At 53.6% G+C, this 23,217-nt stretch overlaps 2 long non-coding RNA genes across 4 annotated transcripts; one reads left to right on the forward strand and one right to left on the reverse strand.

Annotated features, from left to right (window-relative positions):
- The first annotated feature begins 1,029 nt into the window (after positions 1-1,029).
- LOC143827263 (uncharacterized) lies at positions 1,030-11,465 on the forward strand. The gene is made up of 2 exons (XR_013227233.1): positions 1,030-2,390; positions 9,826-11,465. It is a non-coding gene; the product is annotated as an uncharacterized LOC143827263 (long non-coding RNA).
- A 722-nt stretch (positions 11,466-12,187) lies between these two features.
- LOC143827284 (uncharacterized) lies at positions 12,188-23,217 on the reverse strand. Of its 3 annotated transcripts, none has more exons than XR_013227245.1 (4): positions 23,077-23,217; positions 20,860-20,959; positions 13,090-13,154; positions 12,188-12,442 (listed from the first exon to the last, which is right to left on the reverse strand). It is a non-coding gene; the product is annotated as an uncharacterized LOC143827284 (long non-coding RNA). The 3 variants fall into 3 exon arrangements; XR_013227246.1 differs by lacking the exon at positions 23,077-23,217 and adding an exon at positions 22,868-22,882; XR_013227244.1 differs by lacking the exons at positions 20,860-20,959; positions 23,077-23,217 and adding an exon at positions 13,978-14,105.

The following is a 23,217-nucleotide window of genomic DNA, read 5'->3' on the forward strand; positions in this document are numbered from 1 at the left end:
TTCCAGGTCCCTCTGGACCCAGGCTTGCCACCTGCCCACTTGCCCCTCTCTGCCTGCTTGCAGGGCTTGTGTTATGTATGAACCTGGGCAAGCAGGCAGGGGTGGGCCGGGATTTGTCTCTGGCAAGCCCAGGGAACTCCTGGGGCGAATCTCCTCCAGGCCAGGCTTGGTGGGCATGAAGCGGTGGGCGGTAGTGGCGATTTCCTGCTCTGCGAATCGGGGTTGGACTAGATGATCTCGGAGGCCCTTCCATGAACCCGAGAAGCCATTCCCAGAGGGGGCTGGCGGAGGACTCCCAGGACAGCCTTGCAAGACCCCCCAGGCCAGTACAAGCGGGGGCGGGGGGAGCTGTTGCTGCAAAGCGGCCGAGGACGCGCCTGCCAATCACGCCCGCTTGCCAGCCTCCCGGGGCACTCTGCACATGCACGGGGGGGGGGCTCGCGCGGGCACCCACCTGGCGGGGCGCGGTCAGGGTGCCGTCCACGTCGAGAAGGGACAAGACCCGCCCGTCGCTTCCCCCTTCTACAACTCCCGGCGTGCTTCGCGCGGGAGAAACCGTTCGACGCATGCGCACTAGAACCACACCACTGGAATGATGCATATCCATCCCTATTCTGCATAGCAGGTGCTGCCGTCTGGCGGACAAATTGGGAATTTACGCAGATAAAACTGGTCCGCGACTCCCAGGAAGGGACCTATTAACTAATTAATATTTTATTTTCCTGCAGAAAGCGGCCCGGCCTGTCCATTCTGAGCTGAGCCGTCGCGGGGCCGCCCATCTCCCCCTCCTGGTCTCGGTCCTGCAATTCTCAAACTGGCCACAGGATGGGAGTCGCGGACCCCTTGATCCGCGTATTTCCCTGTGTGTCCGCCAGACGGCAGCACCTGCTATGCATGTCTATAATGAAAGGGCGGCAGCGGCTATTCCCGCTAAGTCCCCCGTCATGCGCACTACGCCGAGCAGCAGGTAATGCCGGGAATTGTAGTTCCCAACGGAGACGCGCGGCCCGCTCCCAGGTGCAGTATATCCTTTATGGACTTTTATTTATTATTTATTAATTAAGATTAATTTGTCCTGCAGACAGCGGCCCGGCCTGTCCATTCTGAGCTGAGCCGTCGCGGGGCCGCCCATCTCCCCCTCCTGGTCTTGGTCCTGCAATTCTCAATCTGGCCACAGGATGGGAGTCGCGGACCCATTTATCCGCGCATTTCCCAGTTTGTCCGCCAGACGGCAGCACCTGCTATGCATCTCCATTGACGGCCAGAATATAGGAATCTGCTCCGCCCAGCTGGGAAGAAGCACGGGCGGGGGGGGGGGAGAGGAGGGAGAGGAAAGGCTGCCGTCTTGTGGCCAAAGTGGGAAATGACGCGGATGCAAGGGAGGCAGCCGCCGCTTTCAACGCCAAGTCCTCAGTCATGCGCACTAGGCCGGGCAGCCGAGAATGCTGGGAATTGTAGCCCCCCCCCGCCCCCGCGACGGGCAGCGCGTAATTTCTGGACTCGTTAGCCTTTTAGCACGCGAGTGGAACCCCGCAGCGATGTTTACCTCGCACCGGAAATGTAGAGGCGGGAACTACTATTTCCCTACCTCGTAGGGCAGAATGCGCCGGAATTGTATAGGCGGGCCGCCGTATTACTTCCCTACCTCTTAGGGATTGGTGCCCCGGATAAGAGACTCGTGCGGAAACTAGGACCATGATATTAGTCGTTCCGCTTAGCGGTTAGTTGCCGGACTTTCCACGGCAACCACTTCCAGGACGACACGGATGCAGAAAAAAAGGAAATACACATGCGCATTGCTTTAGGCAGCTGGAAATGCCGGGAAATGTAGTCCTTTTCGCACACGAGGAGTTTGGCGGACATGCGCACTAGGCGAGGTACATCGCCGTGCCGGGAAATGTAGTCCTTTCCTTATCGGCGGCACAAACGTCATGCGCACTACGACGTGCAGCTACGCATGCCGGGAACTGAAGTCCATTAACCACACGCGGATATAGGCGTCCGACTATCCGACTCCCATAAGACACTACATTTCCCGAAAGTCAACGCTTCGCCCCTCGACGAGTGACTTCACTTTTCCCGCCTATCTTCCTGGAACGTCCAATCAAAGTGGAAGGTTGGTCCGGCCAATCGGAATGGAGGCTGCGGCGTCGTGTGCGTCGATTGGTTAAGGCGCCCCGTGCGATTGGCTGAGGCGGCGAGGGCGGGACGAATACGGGATGGCGGAGTGACGGACAAGACAGACCAATCGGAAGGGAGGCTGCGGCGCCGGGCGAGGCGATTGGCTAGGCCGTGCTTCGCGATTGGCTGAGAGCGCGGGGGCGGGGCCATATGAAAAGGACCGCGTTTCCGGTCTCGGCGTCTGTTCCTCCGCGTGCGACTTCCGGCAGGTAGGCCTTGCGCGTTCCGCGTCCTTTTTTCGTTCTTTTCGCTCTTTCTTCGGCCTTCTTCTCTCCGGGGGCTCCGGGCGGGGGCGGCGCAGTCAGGGTATGCCCGGGGGGGTCCCGCGTCGGCCTGAAGTCGCCCCCCAGAGCGGCCCCTCCCCCCCTCCTGGTGCCTCCGGTCAGCGGGAATGGGGGCTCCAGCCCCGGCCGGGAGGGTGGCAACCGCAGTGCGACACGCAGGGTCCTTCCGCCCCCCTTTGGCACAGGCTCCGGTTGCCAAGTCCTCCCCGGGAGACCTGGGCCTGGGGCGCCGCCCTTCCTCCCGCCCGGGACTGAGCTGGACTGACGGGGGATCTCCCGGTCCCGCCGGGAGGCTGGCACCCCAGCAAGCAGGGGGCTCCCGTTGCCATCCCTGCCTGGAACCCGGGTGTGTGGGGGGGGGATTTCGGGAGGAGAATGCGAACTGGGCATGAGGCAGAAGGAGACACCCCCCCCCCCACAGCTGCACCGGAGCAGAAAATAAAAATAAAGCCGTCCCCCCCCCCCCCCCCCGTTGCTGGGACCTGCAGCTATTTTGGTGGCTCAACAAAAATGGAGTCCAAAAGCACCTTTAAGTCCAGCAGAGACTTCTGCAAGGCCTGAGCTTTCGTAGGCTGGCACCTGTCCTCCGACCACGTGGAGCCGGGATCAGGAGAGTGCACGGACAGAGAAAAGGACAAATCGGTGGCAACGTGGTAAACTGTGTCATCATGTCCAAATCAAGCCATATGGTAAATCTGTGCTAAAACAGCCAATCAGTCCTTTGGACTTCAGGCATATAAAACTGTCCCTGTTAGGACGTCATGGCAGACGCTTTCCCAGTTGTGAATAGAACGAGCAGAGACTGGGTGCTGGCCCCCTCCGTCTCCCCCCAAGCGTGGGAGCTTCCCTGCAAGCCACAAGCCGCCCGGGCCAGTTATCCTGTCCTGAGACCAGAGAGTTGCATTCAGAATTGCACTACATATCACCAGCATCACATTGCAGTCACATTGTCCCAAATAAAATAAAAAGAGGAGGGGATTGTAAGGAATGTGGCTATAAGAGTTGAAGGAGCTTAGCGTGCACAGTGAGATAAAAAACGAATGTCCTTGTTGAGTCCTGGGGATGCCATTGTTTTGAATGTTGTAATAAACTTGCCTTTCTGCACACTCCCTGTCTGGTCTGTTCTTGAAGTTCCTTTGCAATAAAACAGCCCCTGGGAGGTCCCTTAGTGAATGTCCCGGAAGGCTGAATATTCCCCTCCAGGTTTCTCAGGCCTGTGATGTTTGATGTCCGACTCCTGTCCCTTGACTCTTGGGTGGAGGGTTTGACCACTTTGCCCAGCCTAGTGAACTCAGGGGCACGGTTGGCATTTAAGAGCACAGACATTATAACAAGAGGCCCGTGTGCATAGCCTTTGATGGGGTAAGTGACAACGGGTCCACTGATTGTGTCATTGGCTTGTGTGTGGCAACAAAGTAGGCATCTGAGTTCATTGCGAGGTACCAGTGGCCAGGTTCACGTTAGACATCTCACTGGGCATGTTGTCATTTGGGATTGGGAGGGGTATCTGTGTCCAAGAAAAGGTTTGCCCCCCCGAACGTGGCAAAGAGAACTGTCCATGTCAGGCAGGCAGAGGTAAGTCCCTGATGACGCACCAAACTGCTTGGAGGTGAGAGCTGCATATATACCACGGTGGGTGTTCTGTTAATGTCTCTTCTGCGCCTGTTTTCCAACAAGATGCTTCTTGGTTTTGTTGATCACTTTTTCAACCTCATTGTTTGGGTACCCCAGTTCCGAGAAGGTTTGTTGCAGATCCTTCCAATGGGAATGTCCACCTGTGGGATCGGAGCAGATGCGGTTGTATCGTAGAGCCTGCCTGTATACTATGGATTGTTTTTTAGGTTTACGATGGTGGCCAGTGGAACGCAGGTACATTTGCCAGTCGGTAGGCTTTCGGTATAAGGTGGTCTCTAGGCATCCATGGTTTATTTTTGCAGTAGGGTCCACAAAATGTATTTCTTGCATAGATCGCTTCATGTCAGGTTGACAGTGGGGTGGAAGGCATCGTATGCCTGGGGGAAGGGGACCAGGGCTTCTCGGCCATGTGTCCAGAGGATACAAATGTCATCCAGGACAGGTGTGAGCATTTGGCCTACTGAAGGGCCCTGTAGGTGCCCACGGCCGTACCACTGCTACGAAGGAACAGGTTGTCACCACGTCTGAAGCGGATACGGGTGAGAACAAAACGGCAGTGTTTGCTGGCCGAGTCGGCTGTAGCCTTGTTATAAATTGTATTCCTAATGGCTTGTAATTCCCCATCCATGGGGGTGAAAATAATATTCTCGGGAAGGTTGTTCAAAGATTGTCTTGTCCTCAGAGAGTTTGTGGTGTCACAAACATAACTAGAAGCGTTGGTGGCAGAGGGTCTTAGAACAGGGTCCATGCAGCCAGATCCCCCCATGGTGAGAGCGTATATGCCTGAGACGATGGGGTGTCCTGGGGTGCCCGGTTTGGTCACACGATACAAGGTACCTGGACAAGGTCCCTTTGGTGTGTCTGAAAGGAGCTCTTTCTGAATGTAAGGGGGGAATTCTTTGATAGTTTTGTGTAGTTCTTTTTCATATTCCTGGCTGTGGTTTGAGTCGGGTTGTTTGGACAAGGTGGCACTTGAGAGCTGTCTTTGAGCCTCCTGGGTGTCGCCCGATCTGTTCATGCTGACAGCAGCTCCTCCTTTGTCTGCCTCAGGAATTATTATATCCGGATTGTCCCTAAGGACATCAATGGCCTTCCTTTCAGTATAGATGCTATTCTACCACATGCAATTTTGTTGGGCGATCACGTCGGTTTGGACCCTGTGGCGGAAGCAGGCTATGGAGAGCTCTGGTGAGGGTTGGGACCCCCTGGGGGAAGGCTCTCCCTTTGTGTTGTTTCGTTGGTGTGTGGAGGTCAGCATCCCTCCCTTCGGTGGATTGGAGGAACAGTAGATGCTGTGATGCAGTGGTGTGCAGATGTTGTCCATTCTTGCTTGTCCTGTTCACGTGTATGTCAAAAGATTTTTTTCGGTGTAAACTTCACAAGAATGCCTGCAAGTCCCCATGGAATGGGACCATCTCTGTGGCTTCGCCAGGGCAGAAGGACAGACCACGTGAGAGAACCGAATGCTCTGCAGGACGGAGGCCGACAATAGTGCTGGAGGAATTCTTCTTTTCAGTATTATCTGCCTTTGGGTTGCATAGTTGTTTAAAGCTCCGGCTGTTTCAGTAAGTCAAACCGAGAATTAAAAATGGCTGGTCTTTCTTCATGGAAGTTGTGCCAAGTGGGTTGATTCCTTGTAGATGTCCAGTTCAGAAAGTTTCTCCTTGAGCAGATTCTCTTTGTAGTACAGGCCACAGATCAGATGCTGAGGTAGTTTCTTGGACGATGTGACACAAAATTTTTCTGCAGTGTCTGTAGGGTAAGTCGATTGCCAAGGATTCGTAATCCGCCGTCTTTTAGGTATCATGTTCAGGCGTTTGCATTTAGTAAGAAAGGAAATATCAGTCTGTAGCTGTGCAAGTTTCTTTGTAAGGCGGAGGGAGTTCCATTCCAAGCCACTAAAGGTGGTGCCTTCCTTAAAGAGAGATTCAAGTGGGCAGCCCTGCTGGTTTCCAACCTCCACTGATTTCCCTCTTATATATGTCAGTACTCTTATGAGTCTTGTTCCATTTTGTCTGCACATGAAAGCTCACGCCTTGAATAAATCTTGGACTTTAAAGCCCAAGAAAGATGTATTCAAGGTGTGAGCTTTCATGTGCATGCACACTTCCACACACAGAATGGAACAAGAGGCATAAGTGTGCAGATATATAGGAGTGAAATCAGTGGTGTTTTCAAGCCAGCAAGGCTGCCCACTTGATTCTCTCCTTATGGAAGGCAGCACATGTAGCAGCTGGGAATGGAACTCCCTCTGATTTACAAGGAAACTTCCACAGGTACAGGCGGATATTTCCTTTCTTACCAAATGCAAATGCCGGGACATGATAACAAAAGGACTTTCAGAATCCGCTGCAATCCACTCACCCAACGGACTCTGCACAAAAACTGTGTCACACTCTTCAAGAAACTGCCTGAGCATCCGATCCGTGGCCCCTACTACGAAGAGAAGCTGCTCAAGGAGAAACTTTCTGAACTGCACAGTTCTACAAGGAATCGACCCCCTTGACACGACTTCCACGAAAAAAGATCAGCCATCGTCAATTCTTGGTTTGACTTACTGAAACAGCCGGAGCTTTAAACAACTATGCAACCCAAGGGTGGATAATACTGGAACCAAGAATACTCCAGCATTGTTGTCGATCTGTCACAATACAGCCTCCGTTCTGCAGAGCATTCAGTTCTCTCACGTGGTCTTATCCTTCTGCCCCGGCGAAGCCACAGATATGGTCCCATTCCATGGGGACTTGCAGGCATTCTTGTGAAGTTTACACCGAAAAAAATCTTTCGACATCCACGTGAACAGGACAAGCAAGAATGGACAACATCTGCACACCACTGCATCACAGCATCTACTGTCCCTCCGATCCACCGAAGGGAGGGATGCTGACCACCACACACCAACGAAACAACACAAGGGAAGAGCCTTCCCCCAGGGGGTCCCAAGCCTCACCAGAGCTCTCCATAGCCTGCTTCCGCTGCAGGGTCCAAACCGATGTGTTCACCCAACAATATGCTGGAATTTTGGATACATCGATTACAGAGGCAAACAAAGGAGGAGCTGCTGTCAGCATGAACAGATCGGGCGACACCCAGGAGGCTCAAAGACAGCTCTCAGTTGCCACCTTGTCCAAACAACCCGACTCAAACCCCAGCCAGGAATATGAAAAAGAACTACACAAAACTATCAAAGAATTCCCCCCTTACATTCAGAAAGAGCTCCTTTCAGACACACCAAGGGGTCCTTGTCCAGTTACCTTGTATCGTGTGCCCCAAATCTGGCACCCCAGGACACCCCATCGTCTCAGGCATATACGCTCCCACCATGGGGGGATCTGGCAGCATGGACCCTGTTCTAAGACCCTTTGCCACCAACGCTTCTAGTTATGTTTGTGACACCACAAACTCTCTGAGGACAAGACAATCTTTGAACAACGTTCCCGAGAATATTATTTTCACCCCCATGGATGGGGAATTACAAGCCATTAGGAATACAATTTCTAACAGGGCTACAGCCGACTCGGCCAGCAAACGCTGCCCTTTTGTTCTCACCCGTATCCGCTTCAGACGTGGTGACAACCTGTTCCTTCGTAGCAGTGGTACGGCCGTGGGCCCCTACAGGGCCCCTCAGTAGGCCAACATCTGCATGGCGGACCTGGAGCATCGCTTCCTAAAAGCCCAAATGCTCACACCTCTCTTACACCTGTGATTCCTGGATGACATTTGTATCGTCTGGACACATGGCCGAGAAGCCCTGGACCCCTTCCCTCAGGCATACGATGCCTCCCACCCCACTGTCAACCTGACAATGAAGCGATCTATCCAAGAAATACGTTTTGTGGACCCTACTGCAAAAATAAACCATGGATGCCTAGAGACCACCTTATATCGAAAGCCTACCGACTGGCAAATGTACCTGCGTGCCTCTGGCCACCATCGTAAACCTAAAAAACAATCCATAGTATACAGGCAGGCTCTATGTTACAACCGCATCTGCTCCGATCCCACAGGTGGACATTCCCATTGGAAGGATCTGCAACAAACTTTTTCGGAACTGGGGTACCCAAACAATGAGGTTGAAAAAGTGATCAACAAAACCAAGAGGCATCTTGTTGGAAAACAGGCGCAGAAGAGACATTAACAGAACACCCACCGTGGTATATATGCAGCTCTCACGTCCAAACAGTTTGGTGCGTCATCAGGGACATACCTCTGCCTGACATGGACAGTTCTCTTTGCCACGTTCGGGGGGGGCAAACCTTTTCTTGCACACAGACACCCCTCCCAATCCCAAATGACCCCTTGCCCACAACAGTGAGATGTCTAACGTGAACCTGGCCACTGGTACCTCGCAATGAACTCAGATGCCTACTTTGTTGCCACACACAAGCCAATGACACAATCAGTGGACCCGTTGTCACTTACCCCATCGAAGGCTATGCACACGCGCCTCTTGTTATAATGTCTGTGCTCTTAAATGCCAACCGTGCCCCTGAGTTCACTAGGCAGGGCAAAGTGGTCAAACCCTCCACCCAAGAGTCAAGGGACAGGAGTCGGACATCAAACATCACAGGCCTGAGAAACCTGGAGGGGAATATTCAGCCTTCCGGGACGTTCACTAAGGGACCTCACAGGGGCTGTTTTATTGCAAAGGAACTTCAAGAACAGACCAGACAGGGAGTGTGCAGAAAGGCAGGTTTATTACAACATTCAAAACAATGGCATCCCCAGGACTCAACAAGGACATGGGATTATTATTTCACTGTGCACGCTAAGCTCCTTCAACTCTTATAGCCACATTCCTTACAATCCCGTCCTCTTTTTATTTTATTTGGGGCAATGTGACTGCAATGTGATGCTGGTGATATGTAGTGTAATTCTGAATTCAACTCTCTGGTCTCAGGACAGGATAACTGGCCCGGGCGGCTTGTCGTTGCAGGGGTGCTCCCACGCTTGGGGGGAGACGGAGGGGGCCAGCACCCAGTCTCTGCTCGTTCTTTTCACAATTGGGAAAGCGTCTGCCATGACGTCCTAACAGGGACAGTTTTATACTGAAGCCTGAAGTCCAAAGGACCGATTCGTTGTTTTAGCACAGAATTACCATATGGCTTGATTTGGACATGATGACACAGTTTACCACGTTGCCACCGATTTGTCCTTTTCTCTGTCCGTGCACTCTCCTGATCCCGGCTCCACGTGGTCGGAGGACAGGTGCCTGCCTACGAAAGCTCAGGCCTTGCAGAAGTCTCTGCTGGATTTAAAGGTGCTTTTGGACTCCATTTTTGTTGAGCCACCATAATAGCTGCAGGTCCCAGCAACGGGGGGGGGGACGGCTTTATTTTTGTTTTCTGCTCCGGTGCAGCTGTGGGGGGGGGGGTCTCCTTCTGCCTCATGCCCAGTTCTCGTTCTCCTCCCGAAATCCACCCCCGCACACCCGGGTTCCAGGCAGGGATTGCAACGGGAGCCCCCCTGCTTGCTGGGGTGCCAGCCTCCCGGCGGGATCGGGGGATCCCCTGTCAGTGCAGCTCAGTCCCCAGGAAAACCGGCATTCTTGCTGGATGCTGTTCTAGTCACCTTCATGCTGGAACAGTCATAAGGTTAGTGCTGTGTCTTCTCGTGAGTAAATGCATTTCCCAACCACACTAGTGGAATTTGAGAGAATACTTTGGGCACCAGTGTTGTGTTGTACAATCATGTTAAAATACACTCCTTGCACCCTTCCCAACAGGAGCAACCTGCAAGAGTCAACGAAACCCCCTCGAAGACCACTGAACTGTAATGCTGAGTTCCTGCAGCAGCATTGAAGGGGACTCCGTGCAACGGAACAACACACAAGACGTGGTCGGCTCCTAGAGGGTGTGGCTGGCACAGCCATGTCGACTAGGGACGTGTGAGGAAGATGTGCAAGTGACAACCGAGCAGGACGCCAGACTGATGAATGACCTTTCTGTCTAGGTGTCTTTGTTTAAAAACGAATGGTGGGTAGAGATGTGTCGTGTGTTTTTTTCTGGCAGGTTTAGCACAGGTAGGGTTCTCCTCTACATTGTCCAGCTACTGTTAGGTCCTTTTTGGAAGCAAGGCTGCTGAAGAGTCCCTGAGCCATCTGTGCAGATGCAGGTATTAATAAACGAATGCACCGTTTTTCAACATGACAAAGGAAGGAACGGAGGCAGAATTTGGCTAAGTCTGCTCTTACTCGTGTGTAAGAGAGAAGAAGGTGCAGAGGCATCTTCTCTCCTACACACGAGTAAGACCAGACTTAGCCAAATTCTGCCTCTGTTCCTCTGCTGTGTTACAAAACAGTGTTGTGTCTTCTCATGAGCAAATGGATTTCCGAACCAAATTAGGGGAAGTCGACATAACTGTAATGCCAAGTTTGTGCGTTTCTTTCTGTCCAGCAGCATTGAACAGGACTACGTGCAACGGAACAACACACAAGACTTGGTTCAGTCTGACGATTTACCTTTCTGTATATTGATGTTTCTGTGTATTAAATGATGTACTGTGTGCCTTTCTTTAAAAACAAATGGTGGGTGTTTTTTTCTGACAGGTAGTAGAAGTTTGGAAGCAAGGCTCCCTGTGCCATCTGTGTACATCCAGGTATTAACAGGCAAATGCACTGTTTTGTATCATGGCAGAGGAAGGAATGGGGGCAGGATGTGGCTAAGTCCACTGTCCAGTCTTAGTAGTGTGTGGGAGAGAGGAAGATGGTGCAGGGGAGCCCTCAGGTGGCATTGTCCAACCGAGCAGGACTTCAGTTCGAGGAATGTGCTTTCTGTATATTGAGTGATGTCTTGGGTGTGTTTGTTTAAAAACAAATGGTGGGTAGAGTTGTGTTGTGTGTTTTTTCTAACAGGTCTAGCACAGCTAGGGTTCTCTTGTACATTGTGTAGCTACTGTTAGGCCCTTTTGAAGACTTCTCCGACTTGGAAGCTGCTGAAGAGTCCCCGAGCCATCTGAACAGATCCACAAATGCAGTGTTTTGCAACACAATGGCAGAAGAAGGAATGGAGGCAAAATGTGGCTAAGTCTGCTCTTACTCGTGTGTAGGAGAGAACACCATGTTCTTGTTTTTCTCTTCTACATGCGAGTAAGACCAGACTTAGCCAGCAAGACAGCAGAGGAACAGAGGCAGAATCTGGCTAAGTCCCCTCTTCCTCGTGTGTAGGAGAGAAAATGGTGTTTTTCTCTACACACGAGGAAGAGGGGACTTAGCCAGATTCTGCCTCTGTTCCTCTGCTGTCTTGCAAAACAGCAGTGTTGTATGTTCATGACTTTTCTGTATATTTTCTGTATATTGAGTGATGATGTTTCTGTCTATTAACTGATGTATTGGGTCTCTTTGTTTAAATAGAAATGGTGGGTACACATGCATTGTGTCTTTTCTGACAGGTATACCAGAGCTACTGTTCAGACCTTTTGAACACTCCTCCCAGTTGGATGTTTGGAAGGAACGCCACCAAAGACTCCCTGTGCCATCTGTGCAAATCCAGGTATTAACAGGCAAATGCACTGTTTTGTATCATGGCAGACAAAGGAGTGGGGGCAGGATCTGTCCAAGTCCAGTGTCTTCTTTGGTCTTAGTAGTGTGTGGGAGAGAGGAAGATGGGGCACAGGGGCCCTCAGGTTAGCATTGTCTAGCACTGTACATGTCCAGTGCTGGACAATGCCAACCTGAGGGCCCCTGTGCCCCATCTTCCTCTCTCCCACACACTACTAAGACTGGACAGTGGACTTAGACAGATTCTGCCCCCATTCGTTTGCCATGATATGAAACGGCGCATTCGCCTGTTAACACCTGGATTTTGCACAGATGGCACAGAAATTTGTGTCCCATTCATTGCGCATGTCCAGTAATGTACAAACAATTAGTACACTCTAGACACTACATGTGGTCACTTAAAACCACCTGAGTGTTTAACATCTGGATGCCTGCATAGTGTTAAAAACCAAACTGATGTTGCACACCCTGTTGTACGGTCATTGCCACATTCAGAAACTGCGCATTTCAGACCCAGGTGTACACCCCCCCCAATTTGCCCACCCACCCACCCGTATTGCAGATGACAAGACACACACAAAAAAAAAACTACACACAAAGGACACAAATTTTATTTCTGCCACCTATAGTCAGAAGCCACACTTCTGCCCTCGCAGGCAGTGTCTTGCTGCCAAACAAATCCAGCAATCCTGCAAAGAAAAAATCCTGCAAACAAACAAACATCGGGCACACTTGCTGTTCTCCCCGGACACGGCCTGTTCGGGACTTCTGTCCTTCCGCTGCTGGGAATCCACACGGCCGGCTGTCCAAGGCCGTGTCGAGAAGAGCGAAGATCTCTGCGTGCCTGCCAAAAGAGAGGAGCCAATTTCTTTACAATGGACAAACAGACAGGGCTGTACATTTCCACAAACTAATCTGACTTGGTTTCCTGTGACAGTTCTGTAAACTCTCTTCCACTGCCAAAGCTATTGTGTGCCTGCTTTCCCTCAAGCATTGGCTGTCCTGCCAAGAGCTGTGCTGCACAAAGTACCCCAGCCTTGGGAGAAGCGTTCTGTTGTCCTTCCACATGTTGAATGGTAGAAGAAAATGAGCTACTTCTTCTATGCCACTTTTCTCTACCTGAAGGGGTCTCAAAGCGGCTTACAGTCGCCTTCCCTTTCCTCTCCCCACAACACTGTGATGCTAAGACAGTCCTGATATGCCTGTTCTCTCAGAACAGCCTCATCAGTTCTGTGGCTAGCCAAAGGTCACCCAGCTGGTTGCATGCGGGGGAGTGCAGAATCGAACCCAGTTCGCCAGATTAGAAGTCCGCACTCCTAACCACTACAACAAGCGGGTAGAGTGTAAGAATAAATATTGCTCTCTCTCTCTCTTGTGCAGATGACTGGGCTTCTATCCCATGGAGGGAATCGGCTTCCCTGGTCCAGTGGGCCTCTAGTGTCAGTGAAAAAGACAGATGTATAAATAATGTGAATGCAGGGAGCCACTCACCCCTCAGGCACGCTGGCAGATTCTGTCTCCTGTTCGCTCCTCTGTAGGTTTCATGTAGGCTTCGGCTTGATAAAAAACAGAAAGGCATTGTCATTAGTCATGTCACCCTTCCAAACAGAATCTAGTACAGTGAGGCTGAGAACAGCTCTGTCAGGGCTCAGACAGGCCCAAGGCCTGCCCGTGGAGGAGTGGGGGATCAAACCCTGCCACTCTTGTCCACAACACTGTGCAGGAACAGTCATGGATCCTGGCAAAGGGGGCCTGGCTACAGCAGCCTCTCTGGCCGCTGTTCTCAGACGACACGTCCGAAATGCTCAAGCACTCCTCAGGGCTGGCGTTGGCAGCCGCACAGGCCCAGGGAAGTTCCTGCCCTCCTGGTCTCGGTGCCAGTCCTGGGGGGGATTCTGGGGGGTGGAGAAAGGCTTCCAGGGCGGCTCTTTCCCCCTGGGGATGGGTGGGAATTGCAGACCGGTCAGCCCCAGTGTCCACTTCCCCCTCTGCCCAAGCGTTTAGATTGCCAAGTCCTCCCCGGGAGATCCGGGCCTCCCCTGGAGCCCCCCGCCAGGAGGCTGGCACCCCAGCAGGCAGAGAGGCTCCCTTGGCCATCCCTGCTGTGGGCCGAGCACGAAAAGAAGCGTCCCTCCGTCCTCCCCTTTGGGGCTCCCCCCCTGCTTTGCCCTGGCGGCCCCGGATGGCCTGCCAACGCCCCGCCCCACACAACAGCCCTGCAGGGAGGGCCCGTCCCCGCCCGCCAGCCCTGCCCGGCCCCCCCCCGGCCTCCCCCCGCGGCCCTTGACGGGGGGCCTCCCGGGCGCGTCTTGGGGGGCGAAAGGGACCCCAGAGGGGCGAGGAGGAGGAGAGGCGGACGCGGCGCCCAGCACGACCTACCTCCCGGAAGCGCCACGCCGAGGAACAGAGGCCGCGACCGGAAGCGAGGCCCCTTTCATACGGCCCCGCCCCCCGCCGCCTCAGCCAATCCCGGGCGCGCCCTCCCCAATCGCCTCGCACGACGCCCCAGACTCCCTTCCGATTGGCCGGACTCTTCCGACTCCCCGCCTTCAACTTTGATTGACGTTACAGCAAGAGCGATGGGGAGAGGAACGACCTTCGTCGGCGGGGCGAAACGAGGGATTGTGGGTAGTGTAGTCTCTGCCTGCAGGCGGAGATCGGAGCGCTAGTCTCCGTGGGTAACGAACGAACTACAATTCCCGGCATGCAAAGCAGCCCGGAGTAGCGCGCATGATCGCGTGTGTCTGCAGAAGGGGAAAGGACTACATTTCCCGGCAATCCCTGCTTTCCGCGTAGTGCGCATGACAGAGGACTATGCGGACCCAGCCATATTCTGGCCGTCAATGGAGATGCATAGCAGGTGCTGCCGTCTGGCGGACAAACTGGGAAAATACGCGGGTAAAACTGGCCCGCGACTCCCATCCTGTGGCCAGTTTGAGAACTGCAAGACCAAGACCAGGGACAAGAGACGCGCCGCCCGCTTCAGGCCCCTTTGAAAAATCAGCGGCTAAGTTTAAAAGGGGAAGGAGGAAGTCCAGAAGGATGTGCTGCCCCGGCGAGCGGGCCGCTTGTCTCCGCGTATGGGGAAAACTATTCCATTAACTGCTGACATAGTGCGCATGCTCGCCTGTGTCCGCGCGTGGGAAATGGACTACATTTCCCGGCATTCCCTGCTAACTGGCGTAGTGCGCATGATCGCTTGAGTCCGCGGGGGGGCGGAACGGACTACTATTCCCGACATTCCCTGCAACCAGGCGTAGAGCGCATGTGCTCCTGTGTCCGTCGGTGGGGAAAGGACTACTACTCCCGGCATTCCCTGCTGCCCGGCGTAGTGCGCATGTTCGCCTGTGTCTGCGGGTAGGGGAATGGACTACCATTCCCGGCATTCTCTGCTGACTGGCGTCGGGGTTTTCTGCATCCGTGTCGCCCCGGAAAGGGTAATGTTGGGAAGCCCGGCAACTACCCGCTAGTCGGAACGACTGAAAATATGGCCCTAGTTTCCGCCCTTGTCTCTTAGCCGGTGCACCGCGCCCTAAGAGGTAGGGAAACATTACGGCTCCCCGCCTCTACATTTCCGGTGCGTTATGCCCTAAGAGGCAGGAAAGTAGGACGCGCCTGTACACTTCCGGTGCGTGATGGACAGCGCTGAGGGGTTCCCCGCAGCCTTGACGCCCCAGCTCTGCTTTGCGTGGGAGGGAAGAGCGGCGGGGGGGGGGGCGGCGGCTGGGCCGACGGTGCATCTTGCCTCTCCCCCCCCCCTTTACTTTTACAACCTCCCAGAAGGGGAGGGGGGGAGGGAGGGGGCGCGGGGTCTCCCTGCGTGCAAAGGGCGCCCTGCAATGGGAAAAGCCGCCCTCGGAGTCAACTCGGCAAGTCAATCTCTCCCCCCCCCCGCCGCTCCCTCGCTGCTAGGTTTCTGCTTGCGGGGAGCCTGTGCTAAGGGAAGGGGAACGGGCGAGAACTCCGTCCCCTCCTGCAGGGCAAAGACCGGGAAAAGGCGATTTGCCGCCCTCCTGTGGCCACAAGGAAGACTGCGCGCTCAAGCTGAGACATGCATAGGAGGTGCTGCCGACTGGTGGCCACGCTGATGAATTACATGGCTGAAATTAATAAAATCAGAGTCCAGTAGCTGAAATTGTAAAGCGCTCCAGGAGCGGCCGTTTGCATATTTCCCGGGGGAGATAAACCCTCCCTGAAGGTCGGGGGCTGGGGAGAATCCGTGAGTGGGGCGCGGGGACCCCTGTCCCATCCCCAAGGAGTTGAATGTCTGTGCCCCATGGTGCATTGCCCGGGCACCCCTCATGCTCAGACCCAGCAGCCACAGGACTTGGAAACAAAGGCGCCGGTTTTGATCTTGCCCCTCTAAAATAAGCCCCTGGTGTTGAAAAGGCCCACACTTGGGTCAGGTCTTGGCTGACCACTGCGGCATTAGGTGGGCCCTGCTGGTCTCCTCCTGAGGCTATTCATGTCTTGCCTCCCCCCTCCCAAAACAGACAAACAGACGCCAGCTGTGCCTTCTCCTCCTCCCTCCGGCCGACCACTCGCCCTTGGGTTCCCCAGGGCTTCAGAGGAAGGGAGCTGCCCCAGACCCCAGGGACCCTGTTCCCAAGGACTGCCCCCCTGCAGCCACCAACCACAAAGTCCTTCTGGGACTGGAAGGCCCAGGCCTGGTAACTGGACCCAGGGGAAGTTGTTCCAATCCAAAGGAATGAGCCCAAATCCCAACCCATTACAGGACTCTAGGGGACGCCATGCAGCTGAAGGAAAGACGGTGGCCAAGGTGCTTCATGGGGATCACGGAGGAACTCTGGCCTCGAGAGTTACCTGACCTGCCCACACCAGAAAGGGAGACAAAACTCAACCTAGATAGACACCTAAGATACTTAAAGGTTGAGCTAGAAGGAAAACTTAAACTACAACTATTTATTACAGTCAAGTGCACATATTAACACATCAATGAATCACTATAATATCACATATCACATTGTGCAACATCAGCCCTGTGGAATGAGAGTGGGGCAGATACTCAGGGGGGCGGTTTGGCGCACTGCTCAGGCTAGTAGGAGCATCAGCATAAAGACTTCCTTAACCACCCAAGAAGCCGAAATCTTACTTTAATGGTGCATTTTAAATATCCTCGTCACTGAAGACCCTTTGGGTCAGAATGCACTTCACTGATCTCAGTCGCATGTCTTATTGCAGAAGGTCATATACAGCAGTGGTCCCCACCCTTTTTATCACCGGGGACCACCAACACCTTTTACTGAGGCCTGGTTGGGGGGGGGGGGTTAGTTTACTCTTCTACTCTCAACCACTGCCCTAACGCTCTCTGATCGCTATGGTAATGTTTAAACATCCCTTCAAAATAAGAGACAGACACGCCACAACAATGAACAGAAGGAACATTTTATTGCCATGGAAATTTTAACTCATGACAATGACAAATCAATGGGAACCGTGAGCTTGTTTCTCTGCAACGAGATAGTCCCCTCTGGGAGTGATGGGAGACAAGGACGCCCGAAGTGTGTTGTAAAGCAGTGGTCCCCAACCCCCTGACCGCGGACTGGGACCGGTCCGTGGACCAGTTGGTCCTGGGCTGCGGCTCCTCCTGGTTCTCCCTGGCTGCTTCCTCGGGGGCTGCCCTGCCACTCTGCCGCCGGCTCACCTTAGGAGCTCTCCAGCAGCTGCCATGGCTGGGGCTCTCCCTCGGCATGACACTGCGCAGCTGCTGCTGGCAGCAAACCCCCAGCGTGTGGCGGGAAGTCAGGGGCGCTGGCGGGAAAGCAAGTGGAGTAAGGACTCTGGCGGCAGCAGTGATGTCCCTCAGCAAAAGACTATACCCCCCCCCCCCAGGCCTCAGTAAAATTGTCAAGCGTTGACCGGTCCCTGGTAATAAAAAGGTTGGGGACCACTGTTGTAAAGGCCCGGGGGGGATGAAGTAAAGGGCCGGGGGGGGGGGAGAGGCGTCCTTCAGGGCCCACCTCCAATTAGTCGAAGGACCACATGTGGTCTGCAGCCCACAGGTTGGGGATCGCTAATATACAGTATACTGCTGTGATTAACTGATGATTTAATATTCATCAAAATGTGCTTGACTGATCTGAGTCGCATGTCGGACCGGCTCCTAGCTTTCTTGGAGGAAACTCCGGCCCTTGACCCATACCAGTCTGGCTTCCTGCCTGGCCACGGCGTAGAGACCGCGCTGGTTGCCTTGACGGATATCCGGCGCCAGCTGGATCGAGGTGGTTCAGCCATTCTCGGGCTTTTAGATCTGTCGGCTGCATTTGATGCCGTGGACCACGAGATTTTGTCCCGGCGCCATGCCAAGGCCGGGATTAGGGGGACTGCACTAAAGCAGTCTCCTTTCTCTGGAACCCGACACAGAGGGTTGCTGTGGGGGAGGAGTTGTTGGCCCCTTCTGGAGAACCTCAGGGGGTGATCCTCTCCCCTACGCGCTTTAACATCTATATGCCTCCTCTAGCCCAGCTGACCGGGGGGCTACATGCTGGGTTACCATCAACATGCAGATGACATCCAGCTCTACCTCCTAATGGATGGCAGGCCGGACTCCCCCCTGATACATCTGCCAGATGTTTAGAAGCAGTGGCTGGATGGTTCAGGCAGAGTCGCCTGAAACTAAACCCCTCCAGGATGGAGGTCCTGTGGCTGGTTAGAAGGGGGCAGGATCAGGAAGCGTGCCTCCCATGCCTGGAGGGAGTGCAATTAACGCCTGCACCAACAGCCAGGAATTTGGGCGCAGTCTTTGATGCCTCCCTTTCCGTGGAGGCTCAGATCACGAAAGTAGCCCGAATGGCGTTTTTCCATCTGTGCCAAGCACGGCTACTAGCGCCCCACCTGCCCTCTGAACACTTGGCGACAGTGATCCACGCAACGGTCACTTCCAGACTAGACTACTGTAACTATGCAGGCCTACCCTTGGCTTTGACACAGAAATTGCAGCTGGTAAAAAATGCGGCTGCATTGGTCCTCACTGGTGCATCGTGGAGGGCCCCTATTCAGCCGGTGCGACGCCATCTGCACAAGTTACCAGTCTGCTTCCGGATCAAGTTTAAGGTTCTGGTTTTAACCCTTAAGGCTTTATGCAGGCTGGGTACTGCATATCGGCGGGACTGCTTGCCTGCTTATGCCCCCGCAGGGCTCTTGGCTCTGTGGGTATGAACTTGCGGGTTGTCCTGGGCCCCTGGGACCTACGCCTGGCCTCAAACTGGGCCAGAGCTTGTTGAGCTGAGGATCTCTAGCTGGAATTAACAAAGTCCCTCGAAGCTTCCACAGAGAGAGCAACAGACTCATGCTGAACAGGAGGGGGGGGGACTGGTAATATTTATTGTCCGCCATCTGAAATTATGCTAGTGTTCTAAATGTGTTTTAATGGGTGATTTTAGAGGATTTTATTGTATTCATGGATTTTGTAAACCGCCGTGAGACATTTGAGAGCGGCAGTATATAAATATAAATAAATATTGCAGTAGGTCCTATACAGTATAATATTGTGATTCATTGATGTTGTTAATTTTTAATATATGCACTTTAATGTAATAAATATTTCTATTTAAATTTTCCTTCTAGCTCGACCTTCAGGTTCCAAACCCAGACTTAAGGGCAAGAGACATTTAAGGAGAACAGAGGTCTTGCTCTACAAGCTCTGGGTGTTTCCCAGCCCAGAATTCAGTGCCCCTTGGCGGGACAGCCCGTCTCCTTCATCATCCCACAGAACCATCTCTCCTGTTCGGGCCAAGAGGGCAGAGCTACGCCCTGGGCAAAGGGCCAGACTTCGGGCAGAGCTCTGGCCCGGATCCCTTCACCCCAGACTCCTTTTTAGGAAGCTCTCAAGGGAGCTAGCCGCTGTCCCTTTGACCTTTGCAGGACACACCAAAATGCATTCTTGGGAGAAAGATTTCACGCTGCTTCAACAGAGCTCATTTCTTCTTTAGAAATTATACATGTATTTATTTTATTTATTCATTACATTTTGGGTGTATCACCAGGGAACAACAGACCATTCATTCATCTATCTGGAACGAGTCACTGAGAGACTCCATATCTGGTCAGCGAAGGACAAGAAGAAGAAGTAGAAGTAGAAGTAGAAGAAGTAGAAGAAGAAGAAGAAGAAGAAGAAGAAGAGATGGTTCTTATATGCCGCTTTTCCCTACCTGAAGGAGGCTCAAAGCGGCTTACAGTCACCTTCCCATTCCTCTCCCCACAACAGACACCCTGTGGGGTGGGTGAGGCTGAGAGAGCGCTGACATCACTGCCTGGTCAGAACAGTTTTATCAGTGCCATGGTCAGCCCAAGGTCACCCAGCTGGTTACATGTGGGGGAGCGCAGAATCGAACCCGGCATGCCAGATTAGAAGTCCGCACTCCTAACCACGACACCAAACGGGCTCTCTCAAGGCCTCGTTCAAACCAAGAAAAACGTCTAGAATAGGCAGACCCGGCTTCCCCAAGGACAAAGTTGGCCGCTTTGTTAGTGGCTCCAAGATATTTCCAAGGAGGAGCAGAATTCTTACTGTTCTTTGCAGGGACGCAGAACAGAGTTTCCTTCACGTTGACGGCACCTCTGTGCTTAGAGAGCAGCTCCATCCTTTGCTGGATGCCCAATTCTCCCGCAGGAGGTTGGGGCGTCTCTGCTCCCTTAAGCCCATTAAGCCCCGAATAGCTGAACTGGAGGCTGCGGGAGAGCTGGGAAGATCTGCACTGCAAAAGCAACCCGTACAGCCAAAGTTTGTGGTGTTTCCCCCAAAAGCCAATGAACTTCTGCCTGCTCAAGGAATCTTGGGGGGGGGGGTTTGCTCCTGCAGCTTCCAGCGCAAAGCCACAAAAGCATTCAGAGTGGCAGAACACAGCACACATGTGCAAAGTGATGCAGCTCGAAAAAAGAAGGGTTTTTCCCCCAAGCCCAGCAAGCCAGCCAGCCAGCCAGCCAGCCAGCTAGCTGCATCTGTAAAAAAAAAAAAATCCATCAAGCTGAAGTTACTCCAAATTTTGCCCCATTTAAAAAATCAGTCCCCCCCCTTGAGAATTTACCTGTGCTTTTAAAAGTGGGTAGGGGAAAGCAGGTATTGCCCCACCTAAGCGGACCTAAGGGAAAGGAGACTGTGAGATTTTAACACCTATAAAAGAGCATTCAGAACATCCCCCACAACCACAAAATGGTTCATTGAGTCTTTTCCCCCTTTTTGAACAAAAATAAATTATTTCCTAGCTATGAATGATTTAAAAATGGAACACATTGACTGACCTCCCAGGACTAAATTATCCCCCCTGCAGGCAGCAGTAGAAGAGGGGCGAGGAGTCCGGAGGGGGTCTGTCCTCCCGGGCGTGCTGCTGAACGGTGGTCTCTGTGGAAGGGGGAAGCAGAAACAAAGAGGGATGAGATGGGGAGGGGGGAGGCTTAAAATCAAAGTCATGAGACACCCCTGGCAGGTTTCCCAAATGACTCTGCCTGGCCACCAGGGCCAAGGGGGTGCTGTGAAGACGCTTCTGGGCTCCAGGTCAGCCCACCACGCAGGTTCACCCCCAGACAGGAGGCCCGAACGTGGGCAGAGAGCATCTTTGCTGATCTATCAGGTCCCCAACATTAGGAACGGGACGGGTTGGTTTTTGTGCGAAAAGACGACTGCAGTTTTGTATAAGGTGACCAGATTGTAACACTGGTAAAGCGGGACACCATTGACTGGGTGGGTTCTACATTAAAAATTTGGTCTACGTGGAGCAACAAAAATTTTCATAGAATGCATAGAACGCAAAAATAGTATGGTAATATATATATTTTTAAAATTTCAACATAAGTACCATTTGCCAGGCACCCCCAGATGTCCTTCCAAAAGCAGGACAATCTGGTCACCCTAGTTTTGTACATTCCTGCAAGGCCAGCGGAAAGAGAGTTCTGGCTTGGAGAGCCAGGGTTTGCTTAGCGTGTTTCCTCCCACTTTTCCTCCAGGGAGCTGGGAGGAGGCGCAAACTGCTGACATTTCCATTTCCCCCAACAGCCCTGTGAGGTTTTTTACCCGGCTTTTCTCTATCTGAAGGAGTCTCAAAGGGGCTTCGGATCGCCTTTCCTCGCCGCACAGCAGCCATCCTGAGAAGGAGGGTGGGCGGGGATAGCCCTGAGAGAACTGCTATGTGAGAACAGCTATATCAGGACTGCGACTGGCCCAAGGCCTCCCAGCTGGCTGCCTGTGGAGGAGGAGGGGGGCTCAAGGCCACCGAGTCTGCCTTCCACAGCGGCCCCGGCCTCCCATCTCTGCGGCCAGCGAATCAGCGGGAACGGAGGACCTCCAGGCACGGCCCTGGGGCAGCTCATCCTTTCTGGATACTTATTTATTTATTATTTATTTGTCTGTTGAGATTAATTTGTCCTGCACACTGTCCATTTTGAGCTGAGCCGTTGCGGGGCCGTCCATCTCCCCCTCCTGGTCTTGGTTCTGCAATTCTCAAACTGGCCACAAGGTGGGAGTCGCGGACCCCTTGATCCGCGTATTTCCCAGTTTGTCCGCCAGACGGCAGCACCTGCTATGCATCTCCATTGACGGCCAGAATATAGGAATCTGCTCCGCCCAGCTGGGAAGAAGCACGGGCGGGGGGGGGGGGAGAGGAGGGAGAGGAAAGGCTGCCGTCTTGTGGCCAAAGTGGGAAATGACGCGGATGCAAGGGAGGCAGCCGCCGCTTTCAACGCTAAGTCCTCAGTCATGCGCACTAGGCCGAGCAGCAGGTAATGCCGGGAATTGTAGTTCCCAACGGAGACGCGCGGACCGCTCCCAGGTGCAGTATATCCTTTATGGACTTTTATTTATTATTTATTTATTAAGATTAATTTGTCCTGCAGACAGCGGCCCGGCCTGTCCATTCTGAGCTGAGCCGTCGCGGGGCCGCCCATCTCCCCCTCCTGGTCTTGGTCCTGCAATTCTCAAATTGGCCACAGGATGGGAGTCGCGGACCCATTTATCCGCGCATTTCCCAGTTTTTCCGCCAGACGGCAGCACCTGCTATGCATCTCCATTGACGGCCAGAATATAGGAATCTGCTCCGCCCAGCTGGGAAGAAGCACGGGCGGGGGGGGGGGGAGAGGAGGGAGAGGAAAGGCTGCCGTCTTGTGGCCAAAGTGGGAAATGACGCGGATGCAAGGGAGGCAGCCGCCGCTTTTCACGCCTGTCATCGGCTAGAAGCCGGGCAGCTGGGAAAGCCGGGAATTGTAGTCCAGTTCGCACTCGCGAAAAGGCGCGTCCAGCTGAAAGAGACTACATTACCCAGAATCCTTCGCTTGGAGCCCCATTCCCGCTGAGCCGGAGGAACCAGGAGGGGGGGAGGGGCCGCTCTGGGGGGCGACTTCAGGCCGACGCGGGACCCCCCCGGGCCTACCCTGACTGCGCCGCCCCCGCCCGGAGCCCCCGGGGAGAAGAAGGCCGAAGAAAGAGCGAAAAGAACGAAAAAAGAACGCGAAACGCGCAAGGCCTACCTGCCGGAAGTCGCACGCGGAGGGATAAACGCCGAGACCGGAAACGTCCCCATATGGCCCCGCCCCCACCCTCTCAGCCAATCACGAAGCACGGCCTAACCAATCGCCTCGCCCGCCGCCGCAACCTTTCCTCCGATTGGT

Source organism: Paroedura picta, chromosome 17, assembly GCF_049243985.1.
Source record: "Paroedura picta isolate Pp20150507F chromosome 17, Ppicta_v3.0, whole genome shotgun sequence".
NCBI classification, from domain to species: Eukaryota; Metazoa; Chordata; class Lepidosauria; order Squamata; family Gekkonidae; genus Paroedura; species Paroedura picta.